This window comes from Lepidochelys kempii, chromosome 3, assembly GCF_965140265.1.
Source record: "Lepidochelys kempii isolate rLepKem1 chromosome 3, rLepKem1.hap2, whole genome shotgun sequence".
NCBI classification, from domain to species: domain Eukaryota; kingdom Metazoa; phylum Chordata; order Testudines; family Cheloniidae; genus Lepidochelys; species Lepidochelys kempii.
In genome coordinates this window covers 79,747,715-79,759,987 of record NC_133258.1, presented here as the reverse complement: position 1 = coordinate 79,759,987, position 12,273 = coordinate 79,747,715, and positions in this window count along the sequence as shown.

Below are 12,273 nucleotides of genomic sequence, written 5' to 3'. Positions count from 1 at the left end.
CATCCCAAATTGGGATGAAGAGTAAAGTCTCTGAGGTTTTTCATGGAATGGAAAGTTTTTGAAAAACTTCAATTTGGAAATGTCAAAACCACTTCATTTCAGTTTGTTGAACAGAACTTAAATGATTTGCTTTGGATTGGTTCAATATTGTTGATGGTCGCTATACATCATGGCAGTTGCAGTTCGGGTTCTTCATGCCCCTGCTCTCGTATAAGGGCTGGGCTCTCTGACCAGACTACATTTCCCATGATGCACTGTGACAGGGTAGTCAGCAGAGAGACCATGATCTAGTCTGGCCTAAAGAAGAGAATGGGGGCACGAGGGACCCAAACTACAACTGCTATGAAGCATCATGGCAGCTCAAGAGGATACAGACTAAAATTGAAACAAACCTGAAACAAACCATCTTAAGTCAGTTTAGCAAACTGAAGTATCTGTATTTGAAACCTGAAACAAAACTGTTCTCTTATCCTGAATGGAAAATGGAAATTCAAAAATTTTTCTTAAATTGAAATTTTCCTTCAGAAAACACTCTGTGGAAATTAGATTTTTTTTGTCAAAAAAGTTTAGATGGAAAATTCCCAACAAGCTGTCTTTGCATGTTTGGCAGTATGTATCGAATAGGCGAAGTGTCGACTACCGCCTCCTGAAATGCTGACCTGTTTTCTTCTGAATCTGGTATGTCTTTGAGTTTTAATATTGCAAATAAAATTAGAAAAATTCTATTTTTAATGTATAAAATACGAAAACAGGTAGAACTGCAAAAAGACATTGATATGTAGTAAACATTCACTACTGAGCTGAGACACTGAATGAAGAATTGCAATCAGTTTTATGGCTAGTCATAAACCCCCTGAAAAATGGGGGTTTATAATGGAAGGGCTACTACTGACACAACCTTAATCTGAGCGTTGCTAATGATGACACTGTAGTTTTATACTGCAATTTAATGGTAAGCTTTTTTTTATGCTTTGCCACAGGCAACATAGCCAGTTGAGGTGATTGGCTTCACATTATACAGCAACTCAACCTTGGAGTGCACTGATGTAAAAGCACTCGTTCTTCGTTAGACACATTTAAAGTAATGGTTTGAAAAAAGCATGAGCATTGTGTGTTCCATTTAAACTAATGTGGGATTCATATAACATTCACCTCACCTTCGAGGCTTAATGGACTTAATGAACAGTTAAAATGTTTTAGGCAGGCCATAACAGGCAACTGTGATGTCAGTCAACACTCAAAATTGACATTTCTTACTTTTTAGTAACCCATGTGCATCAGAGCCTGACACAGTGCGAGCAACCTCCTTTTATAGCTCTGCCAGTGCCCCCTCAGTTCATTCTGTCTAATAGTTTAGATTAGCTGGATCAATCTACTTGTAATTTGTGTAACACTTTATAAAAAGGAACATACAGCAGTTCCTCATATATTGGTTCTCACTCTGACCTGAAATGTAGAGCTGGTGGAAACTGGAATTTCTGTTTTGTGGGAAGCTGACATTTCCTGTAAAGTGAACTTTTGGAAAATTTTGATTTGGGATCTCAAATTGTTTTGAATTTCATATTATATTAAATATAATACACCATATAATAATATATAAAAGTCTAAACAAAATTAAAATGATAAAATCTAAATGAAACAGTTCAACCATGTCAGAACCATTAGTCTTGAATTTACCCAGTGAAAATTACATTGAAATTAATACTCTCCCACAAAATGTTTAGATTTCAGTAAAACTGCATTTTTCTATTGAACTTCCACACACAAAAAAAATTGGTTTTGAGCAGCTCTGCTGAAATGCTCTTCCCATTGTCATCCTCTCCTTACTAATGGTTGCTTATCATGCCAAATTATGTGATGTTAACAGTTTTGTGAGGTGGAAATCTTCCTTCTACCTACTTATATTTTCAGGACAAAAGGAAAAATACTGTTCCTAGAACGTGGTTATAACATGACAGCTGGGATTTTCAGTTACTCAGCAAACCAATATCAAAGTACTTCATCATCATCATCTTCTTCTTTTTCTTCTTTTTTGCTAAAGTTGGTCTTCTGTTATGAAGGGTCAGATTTGCCCAATAGAAAATATAACAAGAAATATTTGCCTTCTCCACAAACTTGTCTATGGCCTAGAGGATTGTCAACTCTTTATTTATAGTACAGTCCTGTTCCCAGGCTCTAGTCAGGATTGGGACCCTGTTGTGCTTGGTACTCTACAAACACCTTTCCTAGAAGACTTTGCAACCTGGAAAAAGTGGTTCATGGCTGTTGTTTTTATAATATTTTATGTACTTCCTTTGTGTTGTTTTCCCCCTTTCTATATAAACTATCTCCAGCTGCCCCCTACCTATTTTATATATATATATTTTTAAAAGAGCAAGTAATGTACTGTCCACTACTCCCTAAAGCAACTGCTCCATCCCATTCATCAGTATTTATTAACCTTTTCAGGTTGGCAACACCTTAGCCAAAGTATGCCCCCCCCCCAAAAAAGTTTGGAATTCCCTTACATTTTCTTTAAAAAAGTATCCCACAAGAAATCTCTATCATTTGTGTGTGTGTGTGTTGAGAAGCTGAGAGGGAATACTTGACCTTGAAGGATATGAGTGTGTGAAGAGTGGGGGAAGCAAGTTTTAGATTGAAATAAAATTTTCAGTGCCTCCCAATCCACCTGATTCCCTGTCGTGGCCCTCTTGGGGGCTGAGAAACACTGCTCCACAAACAGATGTCTTCTCCTGGGGTGAAAGGAGTGACCCTGTGTGTGTACAGTACCAGAGAGCAGAAAGTTCATTGATCAGGTCTGAAGCTTATGTTCTCTTGTCACTGCAGGATGGTTATTAATTAACTACAGCCATACTCAGGCTTTGTCTATGCTAGCACTTTTGTTGATGAAACTTTTGTCGGTCCGGGTGTGAAAAAAACATCCCCCCAACCAACATAAGTTTCACTGACAAAAGCATCGGTGTGGACAGTGCTATGTCAGTGGCAGAGCATCTCCCACGGACATAGCTACCACCGCTCGTTTTGCGACGGGAGAGCTTTTTCCTGCTGGCATAGAGCAGCTACACACAAGACCTTACAGTGGCACAGCTGCAGCGGTACAGCTGTGCCCCCCTAAGGACTGTAGCATAGACATAGCCTCAATTATCTGCTTCCCTTCACTGCCCTCAGCTGTCAATTGACACCTGAGTCCAAAGCTGCTAATGTCATCTGGGACCTCATCGTTGTAAAAGTGCTAATTTCTGGTGTTGCTGAGAGAAGGGAAAGGCCACGGAAGCCAAATTCCTTCTAGACCTTGCTTTATGGGAGGCTGAGATCAGTTCAGCTAGTCTGTTCCTCCAACCTGCTGCTGATGATAGCAATGGCTGCCAGGGGTTCTGGAAAAACTTGTATAGTGCGGGTGCTAAGAACCATTGACCCAGACAGTAAACCCTGTATATGGTGGAAACCATTTCAAGCCAGAAGTTGTGGCAGCACCCCTAGATCCAGCACCTATGATGGCTGCTGCATAGTCTCTCTTTCCTGAAGGATGCTGGAACTTTCTTAAAGGGTCACTTGGCTGGAAATCTGTAGCCCACGCAGATCTCCTAGATGACCACATTTCTGTATCTACAGAGGCTCATCGTGGCTCTCCCTCCCCCCTGGTGTGGTTGGCAGTGTCTGCTTCCCTCCCTCCCCCTCTTCAAAATCAATTAGAAAATTCACTAAATAAGGCCTGATTTCAAAGCCCATTAAAGTCAAGGGAAAACTTCAGGCTCACAGTGATCTGAGAAGTAGAGTAATGCAACCCTGTCTAAGGAATTCTGTCTAAAAGAACATACTAAATGCTATTATGATTATTTTAGAGTACCCATAAATGTACTAGGCACTTAAACAAAATTTATAGAAGATAGGCTCCTGTCCTTCAGAGGTTCTTACTTCTTAAGGCAATTTACAAAGATCGGGTAAGGGATACTAAGCTTTTTAAAAATTCTTTTGATCCCACAACCGAGTACCCTCTTGCTGTAATTGAATAATGCTAAGTAATATTATGTGAAGTTGAGTGGCTTTCTGATTTATGCTTACTGTGTATATCAGGGGTGGGCAAACTTACTGATCCACTGAGCTGCATTCAACAATCTTCAAAAGTTCGAGAGCTGGGGCGTGCCTGCCGGAGCTCGGGAGTCAAGTCCGGTGGGAAGTACCTGCTGGGGCTTGGGGCTTCAGCCCTGCTCCTGCTAAAGCCCCAAGCCTTGGCAGGTGCACCCGGTGGGACTGAAGCCCTGAGCCCTTCCTCCCTTCTGGGAAGAAGCCCCTACCTCACCACCCTGGTGCCAGGAAGAGGTCCCAAGCTCTTCCTCCACCCCCAGTCTAATAGGTGGTGAATGGGCGGGGCTCTGCAAGCCTCACTTTGACTGTAAAAGAGCCACATGCAGCTCACGAGCCACGGTTTGGCCACCCCGATATATATTTTTATTTAATTTAGTTCTTCAATTAATTCTCTGAACCTCTTGTCACCTTCTAGTCTCATGTTCAATTAATGCAACAATAACATAATATGTCAGGAAACAAAACAATTCTGCCATCAAATGGGCCTGTCCTTCCACGTACCACTCAAATAATCTCCTTAGAGAGAGCCTGGGCAAGCAGGTCTTTCAGTATAGCTGGAGCTCAGCAAAATTTGATTCTTTCACACTAAAGGGGAGTGAATTACAGAGTGGAAGGCTTTCTGATGAGAAATGTCATATTCCTCGCTATGCAAATACAAGGATTGTTAGCTGGAGCATCCGAGGATTAAAATACCAAAAGGAAGTTGGTCTCAGAGACACACAACAACCCAACCTGTGGATAGTCTTTGGAGCACTACATGATTAATAGTTGTGTGTGTCTGCGAGTGTGTGGGTGTGCATGCACACGCACATGTTTAAATATAGTGCTCTAGGGAATTTTAATCCTATTATGTGTCTCATAATTTTACTTCTAACCTTCCAGTGTCACTGCTTTCTTCTAGTGTGTCTTTCTTTTGGTTTCAGAGTAACAGCCGTGTTAGTCTGTATTCGCAAAAAGAAAAGGAGTACTTGTGGCACCTTAGAGACTAACCAATTTATTAGAGCATAAGCTTTCGTGAGCTACAGCTCACTTCCTCAGATGCATATCGTGGAAACTGTTTCCACGATATGCATCTGAGGAAGTGAGCTGTAGCTCACGAAAGCTTATGCTCTAATAAATTGGTTAGTCTCTAAGGTGCCACAAGTACTCCTTTTCTTTTGGTAGCTCCAGTCTGAGATGTTTGATTGACAATGCATGCCAACAGCTGACAATCCAAAGTCCTAGAATCGCACTGTTGTTTAAGTTTGGTGAACTATATTTAAAAATGGAAATACAAATGAAAATAATACAAAAAGAAGGCTGCACAGATTTTTTTCACGCAGAAGAAGCAAATAGAGTCTTAGCTATATTCATGTAAATGCAGCTTTTAGTAAAGCCTTTCTTTCCTAGCCTTAATTATGAAAATCCTCTTGAGGTTTTTCAGTCTGTTGTGAGCAGTGTTGCTGTTTTATTCACAACAGAGACAATTTGAGTTATCTCAGAAATCTTTAACTGCCTTCAGCTTGATACCCAGAAGACTTTGCTGGTACTGTGCTTAGGGTCAATTGTTCCTTAAACTACTTTTAGAGTCTATTCAACATGACAAGCGAATCAATCTTTTCAAGTCAGAAGCTGATGAAATTCTACATTTTATAAAGTATTGCTGTTAGAGTATGAATTGAATAGATGGCTTTCAGGCCTATTCAGTGTCACTTTACACTATTTTACTAGGGTTTCTGTAAATGGAGAATACTAAACCCGTTTCAGGCTGTTAAACATGCATAGCCAGATCAAACTAGATAAGGCATCCCCCATATAACTATATATAAATAGTACAAAGGAATTTTGGCACTGGCTTTTAAATGCTAGCATAACTTTATGAGCCTTTGAATAATATTGGAAGTAATAAGAAGCTTTCATATAATGAACTATTTAAGAGCTGCACCACCTAATCAATAACTAGTTATAGTTAGAAAATGAGACCATGTCATTTCTATTATGTTCTCTATAAGATGGCGACTTCAAAATTAAAACCTTTAGTAGATTCATAGGTACGTTGACACAGCAACTAGACACCTGTGGCTGGCCTGTGCCAGGCAACTAGGGCTCGTGGGGCTTTTTTATTGCTGTATAAACTTCTAGACTCGAGCTGGAGCCTGAGCTCTGGGACCCACCCACCTCGCAGGGTTCTAAAAGTCCAGTTTCTAGCCCAGCCCCAGAAGTGTATACAGCAATGAAACAGCCCTGCAGCTCGAGCTCCATGAGCCTGAATTGGCTGACACAGGCCAGCTGTGGGTTTTTCTTTACTGTGTAGACATACCCATAGACTTCAAGGCTAGAAGGGACCATCATGGTCTTCTAGTTTGACATTCTGCACATTGCAGGCCACAGAAACTCACCCACCCACACCTGTCATAGGCCCATAACCTCTCTCTGAACCACTGAAGTCCTCAAATCTTGATTTTTAAAGCGTTCACATGACAGAGAATTCACCGTTTACTCTAGTTGAAACCAACAAGTGACCCATGTCCCAAGCTGCAGAGGAAGGTGAAAACCCCCCTCAGTCTCTGCCACGCTAACCCAGGGAAAAATTCCTTCCTGACCCCAAATATGGTGATCAATTAGACCTGAGCACGTGGGTAAGTCCCACCAAACAGACATGTACAAAAAAATTCTCTGTAACTCAGAGAAGTTAACTCAGAACCCTCCACCGCTAATGTCCCCTCTTTGGCCTTTGGAAATATTTGCCAATAGCAGTTCCAGATGGGCCATATGCCATTATAGGTAACTCATGCTATCATCCCCTCCATGAACTTACAAAGCTCTCTTTTAAAATAAGTTACGTTTTTTTTGCCCCCTTCCTCCCCCCCCGCCCTTATTCCCTTTGGGACGGTATTCCAGAAATTCCCTCCTCTGATGGTTAGAAACCTTTGTGTAATCTGAAGCCTAAACTTATTGATCTTATTTACACCCATTTGTTCTTGTGCCAGCATTGGCCCTTAACTTAAATAACTCCTCTCCCTCCCTGGTGTTTAGTGGAGTATTCTCCTCTTAAGACATGTGGATTTAATCACATACTTATCATTAATGCCAAAATCTCTGTGCCTAGTGAGGAAACTTATTATAATATGTTTCAAACATGTAATTGGGTTATCCTTTGCAAACTACTGCTCAGTTATTCCTTAGAGTAGGAGTGAGGGGATTGGTTGTTACATTTGTCCCCTACAATTTACACTGGCTGTCAAAAGGTTTTCCAAAAGATGCAGTTCAAGATCTTAGTATAGGTTATACAGTCTGTATTAGTATAGGCCATAATGCCAAGATTTTCAGAAATGATTAGTGATTTTAGGTACTCAGTTTTTGGGAGTTCAATTTGAGATGCGTTAAAGGGGCCTGGTTTTCAGAGCATAGTGCTCAGCACTTTCTGAAAATTGGGCCTCTTCAACATTTGAAGCATCACTACATCACTAGTTTTATTTCTGAAAAACATAGCTGAAGTGGTTATGCAATTGCCTCTTCCTTTACGTATATGGTCAGTTGTGGTGGACTAGATTCTTTCAGGTCCTCACCTATTAAATTAATTCCTACAGGAGTCTCTGCCTTTTGGACAGAGGTTTTCTAAACCTGCAGGATTTGATTTGCAATGGTATTTGTGAACTGAACCTTGCAGTGTGGTTTGTAAGGGGCTGAAAATGAATGATCCCCTGCAAATTCACTTGGAGTTTTGTGACAAAGTGCTAGGAGCCTAGAGTTGACCTAGCACTTTGATCATTAAAGCCTGGTCTCCACTACAAAGTTAGGTTGACATAAGCTGCTTTGTGTTGACCTAGTTATGCATGTATCTACACTTAAATTTGTCTCCCACTGATGGGCGTATCCCACTATGCCTACATATTAACACCATGTCCCCAAGTGGCATAGAACCCCGACTGATGTATGAAGGTCAGTATGGAGTGAGTGTAGACACTAAGTTACTTATAACAACAAGGAGTCTGGTGGCACCTTAACGACTAACAGATTTATTTGAGTATAAGCTTTCGTGGGTAAAAACCTCACTTCTTCAGATGCATGGAGTGACAGTTACAGATGCAGACATAAATATACTGACACATGAAGAGATGGGAGTTACCTCACAAGTGGAGAACCAGTGTTGACAGGGCCAATTCGATCAGGGTGGATGTAGTCCACTCCCAACAATAGATGAGGAGCTGTCAATTCCAGAAAAGGCAAAGCTGCTTCTGTAATGAGCCAGCCACTACCAGTCCCTATTCAAGCCCAAATTAATGGTGTTAAATTTGCAAATGAATTTTAGTTCCGCTGTTTCTCTCTGAAGTCTGTTTTGTTCAAGTATAGCTACTTTCAAATGTGTTATAGAATGTACAGGAAGATTGAAGTGTTTTCCCACTGGCTTTTGTATGTTACCATTCCTGATATCTGATTTGTGTCCATTTATTCTTTTACGTAGGGACTGTCTGGTTTGGCCAAAGTATGTGGCAGAGGGGCATTGCTGGCACATGATGGCATATATAACATTAGTAGACATGCAGGTGAATGAGCCTTTGATGGTGTGGCTGATGTGGTTGGGTCCTCTGATGGTGTCACTAGAGTAGATATGGGGACAGAGTATGCAATGAGGTTTGCTACAGGGATTGGTTCCTGGGTTAGTGTTTCTGTGGTGTGGTGTGTAGTTGCTGGTGAGTATTTGCTTCAGGTTAGGGGGCTGTCTGTAAGCAAGAACCGGCTTGTCTCCCAAGGTCTGTGAGAGTGAGGGATCGTTTTCCAGGATAGGTTGTAGATTGTTGATAGTGTGCTGGAGAGGTTTTAGCTGAGGGCTGTACGTGATGGCCAGTGGTGTTCTGTTATTTTCCTTGTTGGGCCTGTCCTGTAGTAGGTGATTTCTGGGTACCCGTCTCACTCTGTCAATCTGTTTCCTCACTTCCCCAGGTGAGTCCTATCGTGCCATCAGTGTTTGAACAGAAATTAAAACACATTGGCAAAATATAGCCAGGAGTAGTTAACAGTTTCATAAAGTTTAGGACCAGAAAAAGGTTATCAGATCATCCACTTTGACCTCCTGCATATCACAGACCATTACATTTCACTTAGACTAAGGGTATGCCTGTAATGCAATCATGGGGTGTGAATGCAGCTTGTGTAGCTATACCCCAGCTAGCTTAAATCTATCCAGTTTGGGTACCAGAGTAGTGAAGGTGTGCTGGCACAGGCTTCCATATGCACTAGCTGCTGACATAATTACCCAGAGTTCTGGATGGGCTTACACAGCCCACACTAATGTGTGTGCTGTTGCGGCTTCACTGCTTTGCTACCCAAACTAACTAAATTTAAGCTAGTTTAGGAATACATACATAGGCTGCAATCACACCTAGTGATGGCAGTATAGATAGACCCTTAAGCATTGCAGGAGACTAAACTGGGTACCACAACTACTCCCACTCCTGCCTGTTGATGCACAGCCTCTGGATGTAAGCTTCTCCCAGATACATGAATGAGCACTTTTGGCAAGCCACTGCTTGGATTGTGCAACGGAATGACGCTAGCCAATATCCCTGGTCCCAGACACAATCCTAAGAACCTCTGTCTTGAAGTGTCCAGTTATGCCTGCTGGATGCTGCAAGCTTATATGAGTTCATCAATTTAACAAAGAAATTGATATGTACTTGTTATCCCAAGGGGAGTCTCTGACACATTTCAAACCAAATGCACTGCTTCAGGTAGAATAGACGAACAAATGTATTAACTACAAAAGATAGATTTTACGTGATTATAAATCAAAGCATAACAAGTCAGATTTGGTCAAATTAAATAAAAGCAAAACACATTCTAAGCTGATCTTAACACTTTCAGTGCCCTTACAAACTTAGATGCTTCTCACCACAGGCTGGTTGGTTGCTCTTCAGGTAGACTGTCCCCTTTGATCAGCACTTCAATCGCTTGGTGGTGGTGGTGGTTGTAGATGGAGGTGGAAGAGAGAGAGAGCATGGCAAACATCTCTACCTTTTATCATGTCCTTTCTTCCCTTTTGGCTCCTTCCCCCCCTTCAAAGTCAGGTGAGCATTACCCCATCGTAATCCCAAACTGACCAAGGGAAGGGGGGTGCTCACTTGAGAGTCCAACAGATCCTTTGTTGCTGCCTAGGCCAGTGTCCTTTGTTCCTGTGAGGCTGAACTGGGTTTGTCCCATACATGCCCTGATGAGGTGTGAAGTGTCCCTCTGCTCTTGAGGAGTTTTGCCTGGGCCTCTGCTCCTGGAGAGTTTTTGCATGGGCTTGTTTTAAGCCATGAGGACACATTTTCAGACTCATAACTATATACATGAAATTACAACCTATAACATTACTATAACAACAATGCTCAGTGCATCATGAGCCTTCTGAAGACACCCAACATGACAAACTTTGCATTGGATACCACACAATCATATTATAAGGATGAACATGGGGGTGCAGGGTGTTCCCCCAAGGTACAGAGCGTCACACCGTGACCATGTGAGTAAGACACACCAGCCAGGCATCTAGGAAGAGATTCTTTGTGCCACCTCAGAGCACTGGTCTACTCCATCCGGTGCCCCATCTCCAGCTGTGGCCAATCTCTCCTTCTTCAAGGCAAAATAACTTCCCCCGCCCTTAGAATTTTGATTATGATTATCTGGCCATACTGGTTGTTGGAGCTGCAAAAAGGGATAATTAATATTACCCAGCCACTAAACTTCAGGACAGTGAGGAGGTTAGAGGAGTCCAGGTTACTGTAACAAAAACACAAATTAGAACCATACAAATCTAAGCTAATGACAATGAGTATAACAAGAATAGGGAATGGCACAAACTTCAGCCTTACGTACCAAATTTTAAGATTTTTGTCTAGTGGATCCTCTCAGACGCTGAACCCTACAGGCAATTAGAATACAATTTCCCCTTAGGGTAACTTATTGGAAGGGGTGAAGGGATTGTAATATAACACCGGACAGGAAGACTTTCAAATGCAAAGTTCTCTGGTAGCTCAGGGCACTTTTACCCATATGCTTACAACTTCCTGCAAAATATATGTCAGACCCAATAATTCAAGTCCCAAAGATGCTTAGGCTCTGTATATGTGAAGTACAGATATAGCTGAACCCAGCTTCAATCTGAATATATTATAGAGGTAATCAGGAGGTTTCAGATCAGTTTTCATTATGAAGTCCTGTTTTTACACATCTGTTACTTCCTGAAATATTCACCTTCAAAACTGATACTTTCCATGCCTGAAAAAAATGTTTTAGTTTCAGCAGAATACTTTCAGCCATGTTTGAGTTATAACAGAATGAATAAAAATCCTATTCATAAATATAAATTCTTCTCTTTTGTGTAGGCGGGAGAGGAGGGAAACGACTCAAATCCAACTGAACCTTTACACTTGTCCATGTAGATAGACCATAACGAGCAGCTGAGCTGTTTGAAAAGATTGTCATAAAATAGAGACATTGCACGTATTTATAAATGCACCATAGTGCACGTGCACAGTATGAAACAGAGGTAACCTCCATCTTTAGTGTGCTATGCAGCTATCTACATGTGCCCTCTGTTCATTAGTAAATTGTCATGATCTAAATACGCAAGAACTTTTAAAAGTCCTCCTTCTGTGGTTTCTGAGAAACACATGGCCTGTCAAAATAAAACAGGGCTCAAAGCCAACAACTCCTCCTGGTTTCTATTTATATCCCATTGGATTTAATAACATGCTGCACTACCATAGCATGTTGCAAACATTATTTAGTTAGACATTCTAATAACTTTACAAATAAAGTAAATGTCTTTGCTTATCTATTTCACTGGGGTACCCATCCCATAGATTTCTTTCTGGTACTCGGTATATGAGCACGCTCATTTGTTGACTTGGTGTGGTATGCAAGGCGGACAACTCAGAAGACTTGGTGTGGTATGCAAGGCGGACAACTCAAAAGACTCGGTGTGGTATGCAAGGCGGACAATTCAAATTTCAACAAACATGTGGAACAGTTGTCAGACTTCCGATGCTGTATGTGTGAATGCACTCACTAGGTCTATTTTAGGAGAGGAAACTTGAATGGGAAACAAGATAGTGCTATTACAAAAACCAATATCCTGTAGTATGCCACACCTTAACCACTGGACTCTTTCTCCCCTCAAAAGCTAACCAAGCATCAGCAGTGAAATGCAAACCCATGCCACCA